Source organism: Oxyura jamaicensis, chromosome 1, assembly GCF_011077185.1.
Source record: "Oxyura jamaicensis isolate SHBP4307 breed ruddy duck chromosome 1, BPBGC_Ojam_1.0, whole genome shotgun sequence".
NCBI lineage: Eukaryota > Metazoa > Chordata > Aves > Anseriformes > Anatidae > Oxyura > Oxyura jamaicensis.
The window spans coordinates 28,000,146-28,012,343 of NC_048893.1; the positions used below are offsets into that span (position 1 = coordinate 28,000,146).

General features: G+C 35.3%; 1 long non-coding RNA gene across 1 annotated transcript; it reads left to right on the forward strand.

Annotated features, from left to right (window-relative positions):
• The first annotated feature begins 4,761 nt into the window (after positions 1-4,761).
• LOC118174860 lies at positions 4,762-11,659 on the forward strand. Its single transcript, XR_004754790.1, has 2 exons — positions 4,762-8,283; positions 11,281-11,659. It is a non-coding gene; the product is annotated as an uncharacterized LOC118174860 (long non-coding RNA).
• The last annotated feature ends 539 nt before the right edge of the window (positions 11,660-12,198 follow it).

A 12,198-nucleotide genomic window follows, 5' to 3' on the forward strand; every position in this document is an offset into this window, starting at 1 on the left:
TATAGAGACCTCAACCAAAAGACAAAGTAAAAATTTTTACAGGAGAATAATTTATTTGTAGAACTATAATAAACATTTGAGCATTACAAACACAGATTCATTAGCTTTCTATGCCCTGATGTGTCTTCTTAGTGATGTCAGTCATTAGAAATGCCAGTTTTACTGTTTAATGTTTTGCATATTTAACTGATGTTGACTTCTTAAAGATCTGGTCTTAAGTATTCCTTGCTCCTATGCATGTAACATCCCTTACCACAGTCATTTTTTTCTTAAGGTATGGCTCTCTCCAGACTTGGGATCTCTTATCAAGTATTGCATAATTTTCGTTATGCTTTAGGGACAGAAGGAAAAACAAAAACAAAAACAAAAACAAAAAAAAAAAAGAAAAAAAAAAAAAAACTTTTTGCTCCATCAGTAGTAATCTCTCAATGTTGCAGATTTCACTGTAGCTTGCCAATGCTTCCTACTGATTTCACATATCTGAAGTGGTAACTCATCAGTAAATGATCTTTGATACTATTCTATGTCTACACCACTGAAGAAGTAGTTGTTTCCATCAAGAAATATTTCTGCCTCTGTTTTCCTTTTCAGTTATTTCAGTTATTTAACAGAAATTACAACGTCCCATCTCCATTCAAGATGACAGTAATTTCAGCCCCTATCACAAAGTTTTTTTGTCATGTCATGACTTCCAACAAAAGCAACGTAAATAAACTTTAAGGAATAAGTCTCTATAAAAATTAGTAACTCATAACAAATCTATATCCAGATCTACTATATCAGGATCATAATTTGCGTATTTTCTGCCAGATGCCATTTGCAAATCCCTAGGATGGTTTTCATCCAACTGTGATCATAACAAACCTTTCCATCTGTGTATTTTACAAAGAGAAATCTTCATCAGAAATGTTCCCTAGAGGCCTTTTGGGCTCCAAAATTCTGATATGGTTCCATCATTCTCATAGGAAAAGTGATACAAAATTTAAGGGAATGTTATAATTGATCCTTAGGTTTGCTCAGCCATGATAAAAAACAGATCATTTGCTTTGAAAATTAATTTAAAATCTATATTAACAATATTATTTCATTAAGTCATTCTAAGTTCTAAAAATATCACACAGTATTTGTAGAATATTTGTCACTTTGAATCTACAAATTCCACAAGACTCTTTTAAATAAGGCTTACTATATATTCTGAAAAATAATAAGTTCACATTTCTATATAATGTCGATGATATGTTCCAGGAGCTCCAAAAGTTCTCTGCAAAGAGTAGCAAATTAAACAGATCTGTATTCCAGAAAACATGCTAGTTCTTCAATATGTGGATAAAATGAGTCCATAATGAATTCTGCCATTTACTACAATATTTCTTACTGCTGGTAATAGTAGCCTTTAGTGTTGGTTACAGACATACTCTGCAGTTGATTTATTGCAAGGTGCCAGAGAAAATAGCTGCTAGTATGAAAATATACTTAATTCTGTTTTAACCTTAAAATTATAATTTGTTTTTTAAAGATGGAATGGTAACCACTATAATTAATGACAACAAAAGATTATGAATTTAACTTCTAAAATAAGCAAAGAAACAGTAAAAGAAAGATCTTATAGTCTCTTGTGAAGCAAAAGTTTCAGATAAATGAAATTCAGGGAATTACTTCAACTCACAGCTGAACCTGAACCCACCTTTGTTTACAGAATGGATTTGCAAAAGTGAGTCTTTGAGTTTGCTAGTTCAGGACACAAGTCTCCTCTTCCAGAAACCTGCAAGTAAATTGGCAGGTGGGACTAGGGGAATGAGAAACTTTCCAAGAAACAGGGCTAATTGTGAAAGGAGGAAGGACTATCTGAAAAATGCATCACAGCTTCTTTTTATAAATCATCATTTTAAGTAAGTCGTCTAATAAAAATGTCAATTTCCCCACTTATAGACCGAAATAAACATATCAAAGTAAAACTCTTAAGCAAGTTTTAAACTTTAAGAGTATACTGACTAAAAAGACCTGCAGAATCAAAGCCCAATATGGGTAGGAAATTATTTTGCAGCACTAGGACTTCACTGTAAGAATGCAAGGACAAGCTATCTGCTCTGATCCAGGAAGGAATATTAATCTACATGAGAGATCTGACTTAATACTTTTCTTTATTATTTTATATGAAGTTAGCCAAGCAAACGTCTTCAAATCCTGTTTACCTTGCAAATCCTGTAAGACCTATTTCTCACGTGAGGCATCTTGCCAATAATGGAGCAGTAAGTACCATGCCCTGTATCTGAGAGGTAAAGGAGGCACTATACCAAGTAACATCAGCAGGCTCCAGTATCACAGAAGGACATCAAGACATCAAAAAGAAAAGAAACAAATCAAACAGGTGCCATAACACACAAACAGCATCCAGCCACATCTACGAGGGCACTCCTAGGGCCAGAAACACACTCCTAACATTATGGGGGATGTTATTATCTGTATCAAGTGCAGGAGGCACATCTATCTAGACATGTGTTGTTGATGAAGGGGCTGTGGAGACAGGGAAAGAAGGAGGCAGGGAACACGTCAGAGGCTGACAAACCAGTGAATTCAACCAGCTTCCCACTCCCTGCTCCTGCCTGCAGACACTTGGAAAAGAGGCTGCAGGAGGAGGTTGTGGGGTAGGAAAACAGTTTAGGCAGGCTGGATCCATATAATAGGTCATACTTTGGAGAAAATCTAGCTAAACTGTCAAAGAGTTCTAAAGGAAACCACTCACAAGCATACACATGTTGCTGACAAGACATACTTCTTTATATCATAGCTCATCAGAAATAATATAGAAGCACCTACTCATTCTTATAAATACTAGACATCTTTAAAGTCCAAAACAGCACTAAAATAAATTAATAAATTACAGGAAAACCAGTACCACAGTCTAGAAGGAATTCCTCGTAACACTGGTATTGAGGAAGCCAAGATAGACAGCGTTACCTCCACAGTGGGAATGGAAATCTGAGTTCTCAGACGTGGCACTGATCTTCTAGCTAATTTTGAAGCAGTCACTTCACAACTTAATGTTTCTATTTCCTTAGCTCCAAATTTCTGATAAAAATCATTGCCTTATTTGATAAATACTTTTGAAATCTGATGTTATTGATAAAAATCAAGGCAAGTGTTTAAGAAGAGGAGAGGTAAGCAGTGGTATATAATCTGTTGCTAAAATCTTTGCTGGAGAATTAGAGTATGGAAAATGTTCTACCACTCTTTTAAAAAGATACCCAAACTGAACCCAAGAACTATGGATCAATAAGATTGAATCCAATTCAAGGTCACTCTAAATGCAAGAAATAATTAAAAATAAAAACAAAAAAATCACACACACACCAAAAACAAACAAACAAACAAACAAACACTTTTAAATCTAATAGAGTTATTTTAAGGAACAGTTGATAGTTGTTTATCTACTAGCATTACTGTAAGTTTGGACTATTGACTCTGGGAGAAAGACTCATTTTTTGGAAGTTCAAGGCTCTTTCATCAGAATACTCTGGAATAAAAAGCCACAGTGATAAATTTTAGACTAGCCGGAACCATACAAGAGGAACCCCTAGGTGTCCTGGTAAAACACCTGTTTATTTTGGAGAACTGAAAGAGGAAAAAAAAAAAAAAAAAAAAAAGCTTAGGCATAGAAAGGCATAGAAAATAATAACCATATTTGTACATCTCTAGTCCACATCCTGAGCTAACCTTCACAAAATAAAAGGTGAAGATTAAGAGGATCAGCAACAGTGATTTCTGGGACAGAGGGGGGAGACTGGAATCCTGCCCATAAGGCTTTAACGAGAAGGAGTCTGGGACAAACTTTGCCTTCTATTTTGTACACAAAAACACCTTGTGTGCTGCTGAAACATAGTCCTTCACTTCAGATGGGCTGTAGGACACACTCGTGAAATACAGTACTGAAAATGCTACAGGGTCATCGCAGGCATTGACGTCACGGTTTCCATTTGAACACTGTTGTAGAGCTCATGAGTAAAGCAGTTTAATTTCCAATAATTTTTGTGATCAGTTCATGGTAAGATCTACCTTTTAGCACTCAAACTTTCAGATTACCACAATAAGTATCAATTTCTTTCAAGAGTTCTTTTATTAAATAATTTAGATTTGTAGGCTTACAAGCAGTGCTATGTTGATGAAATTTGGTAAGATGCAGATTTCAGCCCTGGAGCAAATGTTTTAGAAGACTTTGAAAATACATTTCTGGGAACTGTGATTTGATTTAAAAGATATTTTTCAGAGAGTGGGATGGGGGAGTGTGTTACATGAGATGAATAATATGAAAAAAGAAATCCTATCACTGCAGCAAAATGCAGTGGATTTCAGAGAGGAAGGTGATGCCCTATAACATATTCTGTAGGAATGCTGTAATTAGATAAAGCTTTTTCTGATATCTTATGTACTGCAGCAAGAAAACAAAGCATAAATTTGGAGTTTATTGAGCATTTATACATGGTATTGTGCACTGTGATACAAGCAAGGAAAATTAGATTTGTGTTTCTATATTAGTAGATCAAGAGTTCCTACGATCATGGAACCATTGTGATTGCCAGCTCTCACTAAATGCTTAAGATTTATTTGATGGACAGATTTGTTTCCTTGATAGAAACAATGTCAGAATAAGTTATATATAATATATATATTATATATACATTATATGATATATATCATATATAATTATCCATGTTTTCTTATTTAATATTTCTGCTCATTAAAAAAATAAAATTGAGTCCCAAATAGAAAAAAAAAAAAATCTGTGTAAAACAACAAAAAATGTTTTGTTGGAGGGCTCCTGCTTAGACAACATATTGACAATGAAAAAATACTGTCCTTGTGCAAGCATTTGCAAAGCGTTTTTAAGGACAACTTTAATATTACATTAAATAAAGCAGCATGAAAACTCTTTGCTATAGTATTTTTTAATAGCAGAATTTGCTATAATTTTTAGACAGTCAGGTTTCCTGAATTCCAAAAAGGACATGAATTTTTTCAACCTAGCCTTTGTGAGGCTCAGGACTGCCACAAAACACAAGCCATTAAGATAGCAGTTCTCAACAAGTGCCAGAAATAACAGTTCACTTTCTCACAACAAAAGATGCTGAAGTACTAGCAACATTTTCTAAGATCTTTTAAAATACCTTAAAAATAAATCTATATATTTATTTACGTCCAGTATAGTATAAAAATCATGGGCATCTTCCCTTACATTTTTAGAAATAGTAGCATTTCAGGATGCCATGACTAAGACACACTGATGCTGTCAGAAGTTATTATTTGAGTGGCTTAAAGATGTCAAAAACTATCTCCTAACTGATGGGAAAGGAATTCAATAATAGACAATTTCAAGACAAAAAAAAATGACCACCTCGGCCTTAAATAAGAAAATGTTGTTAAATTGGAAAACCTCAATTAAATTAGAAGCTTATGGCTTAGTGATGAGCTGGGCTACAAACAAATGCTTTTTTTAAGGAGAGAGCTTTTAGTAATACTCATTTACCATATAAGAAATGACACAAAGCAGAACTTTGTTAAGGTTTATTTTACATAATGGCAATTTACCCATGGGAGCAGTGCTTATATGCAAATTGTATCCCCAAGTGAGAGCTGCTCTCCTTGATGGGACATCGATTCTTCCAGAGATGGCAGGCAGCAGCTGTGTCACTGTCCTCAGAGGGACAAAAGATATATATTATCCAGGTTTTGTAGCAGCCTGGCCACTAACTCAGAACATCTCGCAGCCCAGGGACCACCATCCCTCCTAGAATGGCTTGTGCCCATTAGAAGTGAAGATTGGAAATGCAGTCAGTGGTCTCAGGATCCAAGATTTATAAATCTCATTACTGCATCTGTCCACAGATCTGGATGTCAGACCTTTATCTTTCTTCCTGTTCCTCTAGACCACTTCAGTTTCATAATATTCTTTAGTCTATCAATCTTATTTGAGGAAAATAATAGAAGTTAATCTCTTAGTTTCCAAAAACTCACCTTAGCCTCACAAACAACTAGTATCTTACACTTCTCTCATTGAAACTACCACTTGTATTGAAAGGATGTTAGTATTAAATTATAACAACGCTCCTAGGGAGGTACATGCATTTATTTGAGCACCCAAAATGTTCAACATGATTAATGTGATTGCAACCAATGACAAGGTAATTTAAAATGATTACTAAAAATATCACCCTCACACGTTATTTTTAGAGTATCTCCAGCAGTAACAAAACAGCACAGAGCTGGGCACAACTTTCACAAACAGTGTAAGATGTGAAATCTAAGAAGAATAAATTAAGTTACTGGCATCTGTCTGTCTAGAAATAGAATCATCTTTAAGAGTGCTCTCTAGAGAGAAGGAAAACACACACTTTTGAAAATGAGTCAATATTTTCAAAAAAGCCACGGATTCTGAGCATGTCATATTGCTGTTACCCAGCTTGGACACGTGAATGCTGGGTGTTTCCTTAAGGTCCTCCCCACAGGCAGTTAGTTTCAAGTCCTTTGTCAACACATTTTCTCTCACATTTAAATTGGCTTCATTTATTTGTAGGTCCCAGGCTCTGGACCTCATCCATTTCCCTCCCTACTTAGTATCTGCCCAACACTGAAAGAAAAAAAAAAAAAAAAAAAAAAAAAAAAGTGTTGGTTTTAACCCTCAATGTCTCCTAAATGTTGAGTGTAGAGGAACAACCTTTATTTTACACAAGAAAACTCTCTATTAAATGATGCTTAGCAAGACCTGTAAAATAGCCTAGGTTGTTAAAGTTAAGCTACTTGGAGATCAGAGAACGAAAGTATATATATCAGCTTCAGTGAAGCCATACACTCACCAAATCTTGATTGTATAACTTTTCTTACTTTTCATTAAAATTCTCAGATGTATTATTCCTGGACAAAGGAGGATAGATCTCAAAGAGTCTCAGGAAAATCCAATACTCTTTTCTCCTTTTCCAAGGGAAGTAATATTTCCATAGAGAAGCACATTATCAAGGTGTTAAGGCCAGCAATTTACTTACTTCCAGAAGATGTGGTAGTATAAAGTTATAAAATATATCATGGCCAAAAGGTAAAGGCCACATTTCATGATGTTTTCAAAGAACATATTTCTTTTTAACTAAGTTCTTAAGTTCCCTGTGCATGCATTACTGCTTCTATTAACAAAATTCATTTATTTGTGTAGGCAATGAGCTTTTCAGCTGTCTACTTGTTTTATTTGCTTGGTAGAATTTTGTCATGAAAATTAAAGTTACATTCTGGTAGCAGCACATTCCAGCAGCTTGGCTCACTTCTTCCCTCACACACTTCTTGCAGGTTCCTGCTCAGGAAAGCATGAGTATGGTAAACCCTATTGGACTCAGTAGGCTTCAAAAACAAGCTTAAATTAAAGCACGTGTACAAGTGTTGACCTAAAAAGAGATGGATGTATGCACCTTTTAAATTTTAAAGAGTGTAGGGGCCACTGTTATTTACATCTTTTGCATTATTTTGTCTTACACCTCGTATTGCTGCCTGCTGCAGAAATTCCTGTGTAGTGGCACAGGAATTGTGCCACTTGTGGCTGGTGGGAGTCTGCACAAGTCTGAAGATAAGTTGGTAAGCTCAAGTTCATTAAAAAGCTCTGAGTAAAGCCTCAATCTTGCTAAAGAGCAGGTGAATTTTACTGTTATCTTTATATGATATTATTATGTCTTTATATCACTCTAAATGCAAGTCACTCATGACTAAGGACAGCATCTGGATGCTGTTCTGCAGCAGACATTAATGAAACCATGTTATTTCATAAAGATTGTCCTATTTTCACTGTCTGATTGAAGCTGTTTTTTGTCATTGATAAGGGCTGTCAAGCCTTGTAGAACTGTATAATTAGAAACCCAGAGAACCATTGAAAATCAATATGGTCCAACTGAAGTGATTCTACAAATGTTCAGAATGTAATGGACTGCAATAAATCGTTCAAAATTCCATACATTTGGTTAGAAAAAAAAAAAGTAAAAAAAAAAAAAAAGTGTGTAAATATGCTTAGTATTAACTTCTGTAGAACTTTACCTTTAGGTGCATAGTTTGTCATATCTGTGGAATGATTTAACTGATATCTATTAATATCAATAGGATATTGAGAAAAGCAGGATAACCCATTATTTTGATTAATCAGAACAGGCAATGTTTGCTTATCTCCTATCTACATGACTCTACACAACTGTTAGCCTGTTTTCAAGACAGAATCACATCTAGGAAACTTATTCTAACAACTTTCTCCATCTTCAGGTAAGTGCCTTTTAGTTTAGTCAAATTTGTTTAACCAAATCATGTTGTATATTGTGGTTTGACTAGTCTTGGAATTTGTTTTCTCTTATAATTTATGATTACATATTACAGCATAATTATCTCAAAGCCATGAACAGGTCAGGACTGCAAATTCATTCACAAATTAATTAATTCCCATACTGAAAACGGTTAAGACTTGCCTCATATTTGTCATTTGTATTAAGCTAACAGGCATACAAATAGATTCAAAAATCATGTAAAGTCATTAAAACGATGTGAATGACTGAAGACTATGTCTCACAGTGGCCTTAGACCTCCATTTTACTACACAGAGATGTCATCTTTAAGACTCATTTGTGTTCGATAGTTTTCCCACCCGAAATGTCTGCCTGACTTTCAAACTAGGATGAATGGATGCATGGATGGATGGATGGATGGACGGACAGATGGATAGACAGATAGATAGACCTATTTCTAAAAATCCTTTTTCCAAACAAGTCAACATGGCATCACGTACAATATCTGGCAACAACTATAAAGTTAAGTGTTGATCCTTAAAAAGCTCTAATCCTTTCTGGAATGTGGTCTGCCAAAACTGTTCTCATTCAATGACATGGAGAGAGCATTGCAGTACATTTGCATCATCAAGAACTCTCAAAAAAATAGTGACCTGAACAACTGTCCTTACCAAAAGACAGTGTAGAGAGGAAAAAGGCTGACTTGTGCACCTTTATCCATTCAGCTGTTAATAACAAGTAAAAGAGACAGTTATTACAGATTTGCCCAAGGAAATACAATACACTTAAAATGAATTTTCTCTCTTCTCAAAACTTAAGGAATATTTTTTTCTCTGACTGATAAGTAACAAGCATGCTCATATTAAATATTATTCCAAAAATAATGCTTGAATGGGATCTTCAGTCACTAGTTCTCAGTTCTAACCCAAAGCAATCTATTTGTTGTGAACTGCATCATAATAAATTTAGTTTTACAGCCCATTCTCAGGCCTTGGCATGATAAATCCTCATTGATTTCTTTTTGAGTAATCAAGCTTTAGACATAAGTTTTAGCATTTTTTAAACTCACTGGTATCACTTCTCTAATATAAGGGAAAATAAAGTGTGGAATAGATTGTCATATTCAGCTAAAGACCTACTAACCCTGGGAATGTTAGATGTGTTAAAGTCTTTCAACCATTTTATACCCTTCCAAAAAAAAATAAAAAAAAAAAAGGCTGTAACTCCAGACTCCATGTTTTATGGTCACTAATACACTAATATGAGTAAATGAAAAACCTTCCAATACAATATCCGTGTCTGCTACATGTCCATTATCATCTGTAACGTTAGAGGCCAGAGAAGAACTAAACTTTTGTGAGTGAAATCTGTGGCCCATTGAGTCAATGACAATCAATTTGTCATTCATTCACTAAAATCAGGAATTCTACTTTAAATTTTTGCAGATTCGGTGACTGCTTTCATACTGTTATACAGTAGTAGTACTGGCAAATTCATCTTATATCCACACAAGTGTATTAAAAATGTGTTTTCTTAAAACAAAATTTGGACCAAACTTCTGTAATACAGCTTTGTTTTTTTGTCATTATTTGCTTATATTTTTACATAATCATGTATTCAGATGTCTTATGTGGTCTATCACTACTGACAGAGTATTTCCAAATTTTGGAAAAATTATATACTTTCCCCCTTCCATAGCAAATACTGAAGATTTCCATTTAAAAAACAAAACAAAACAAACAAAAACTATGTAACTATATTTGTTGTATCAGATATTTAAACAAACATTTTATTTTATTTTTAGTTATTGTACTTTAATGGCCTAACTACTGACATTGCAGTATGTTTTACAGCTCTAAGTAAGGAAATAGCGTCATTTCTATTTCCCAGAGACACAAAAACTTCCCATTCTAGCATCCCATATTTTTAGGCCATTCAGTTTCATTTAATGACTACTAGACAGAGCTGAACAACTCATGCTCAGAAAAGAAATCTAGAAAGATATTCAGCTCTGTTTCAAAAGTAATAAAAATGATGAACTGAAGCAGAAACAATGAACTGTCATACAAGAAGATTATGGTGGAGCTGAAAATTGAACTTGGTTCTCCTGGGTCTCAAGCTAGCTGCACTAACACCTTATCCTTTATTCCACTCTACCCAAGGCATCCTCCAACTAAATAAGGGAGAAATCTCTCTGAGGGTTTAAAAAGTGTTAGAGCTGATGAAATGTTCATAACTAGTCACCTTGGCAAGTTTAAAATTTTGCAACAAAAAATATTTACCTGCCAAACCTTACCAAAATACAAATGGTCAAATGAAAGCACTGGTCAACTGCTTTTGCCAAGGATTGTTTACTAAATAAAACCCCAGAGGCAATCAGAGGTGTAGCTTCTTCGTTATTACGAAAGCTGGGTCATTTGGGTCATTTTTACGCAGAGGTCTTTTTTTTTTTTTTTTTTAACATCCAGCTTTGCAAATATCATCTTGTGTCTCTCCCCTTTCTCAGAATGAGGTTGGAGGGTAGGCTTGCTCCCAGTGCTAAGCGAAGATGTCGTTCTGTCACAAAACAAATTGCCCCATTCCCAGAAGAAATCTGCAGGTGAAAGTAATCCCAAACATCTCCCTGCTTTCAAAGTAAAGAAAATGCAGGAGCATCATGCACGGATTCAGTGACCTCCATCAGGTTGCCACAACTACTGCATGCCTTTGCTTGGTGACCCTGGAAGAGCACAGCATTTGGTAGATATCTGGGAGGGTGCAAGAAGCTTTCAAACGGCTTACCTTTGTCTTCATAGATCAAACAACAAACTCATTTGTCTTGCCTGGAAACACAATCAGGCTAAAATTAATAATAAAAAAAAAATCTCAGAAAATTAAAGGGACTAAATGTTTGGATGAAAATGAAAGCTATTTCAGTCTTAACCTTTAAATTCCATTACTGTGGTGTCTCCATAATATTTCTTTGTTTTATCTCCCTAAGGCAAACATCTTTTGTGCATCCAGCTGAGGAACGTGGCCAGGCACTGGGAAACTCTACAAGAGTTTCTACAAGGGGATTCTTTTCCATCAAACTCCAGTTCATTTTATCTGCCTCCACACTCCCTTCTTCCATAGGAGCAGGATATTTGGCAGTTCACAGTGATGCATAGGGTTCCCCATCCTGTTTTCTGTCCTCTGCAATGGAGGCTGTGACTGTTCGATATGTGTGTTGTTAGTGTTTTGGGGTTATTGTTTGTTTGTTTACAGTGAATGGTACTGTACAGTTTATGTTTTATCTAAAATAATACAGTGGCTATGTGGCAGAGGATAAAGCACCAGAAGGTGAGGAAGAAAGAGAAAGAGAAAAAAGAAAGAGAAAAAGAAAAAGAAAAAGAAAAAGAAAAAGAAAAAGAAAAAGAAAAAGAAAAAGAAAGGGAAAAAAAAAAAAAAAAAAAAGCACCACTCTGCTTTTCTCAAATGCAGGTGTGCTTGTTCAGTTGAGGAAGGAGATGCTTGAAAGGAGCAGGGCACAGGAATGGTGTCAACCTCAAGGGCTGTGGAAAGCAAGAAGCTTTCCAGGGAACTCAGAGGAGCCCCCACAGAGGGAGCCACTGAAAGCTGCTGGATTGGAAAGCAAGAAGCTGATTCTTATGGAAGAAAAGACAAGTCCCACAAGGATGCTGGAAGATTTGTTTTCAAACATTTGTATTTAATCTGCCTCCTTCATTTACCATTTTATGGCAGAAGGCTGGGAGCCTTCTGATGTGTTGTTGTGCTCACCTCAGAGAATGTATTGACCAGTTCTGCTCCAAGCCTCTGTTAATTGGGATTCTGTCATAGTCTTTTTCCTAACATGGAAAATGAGCCATTTCTGGATTTACAGCAGTTGTTATATGGCTATATTTACCGAAATGATTTT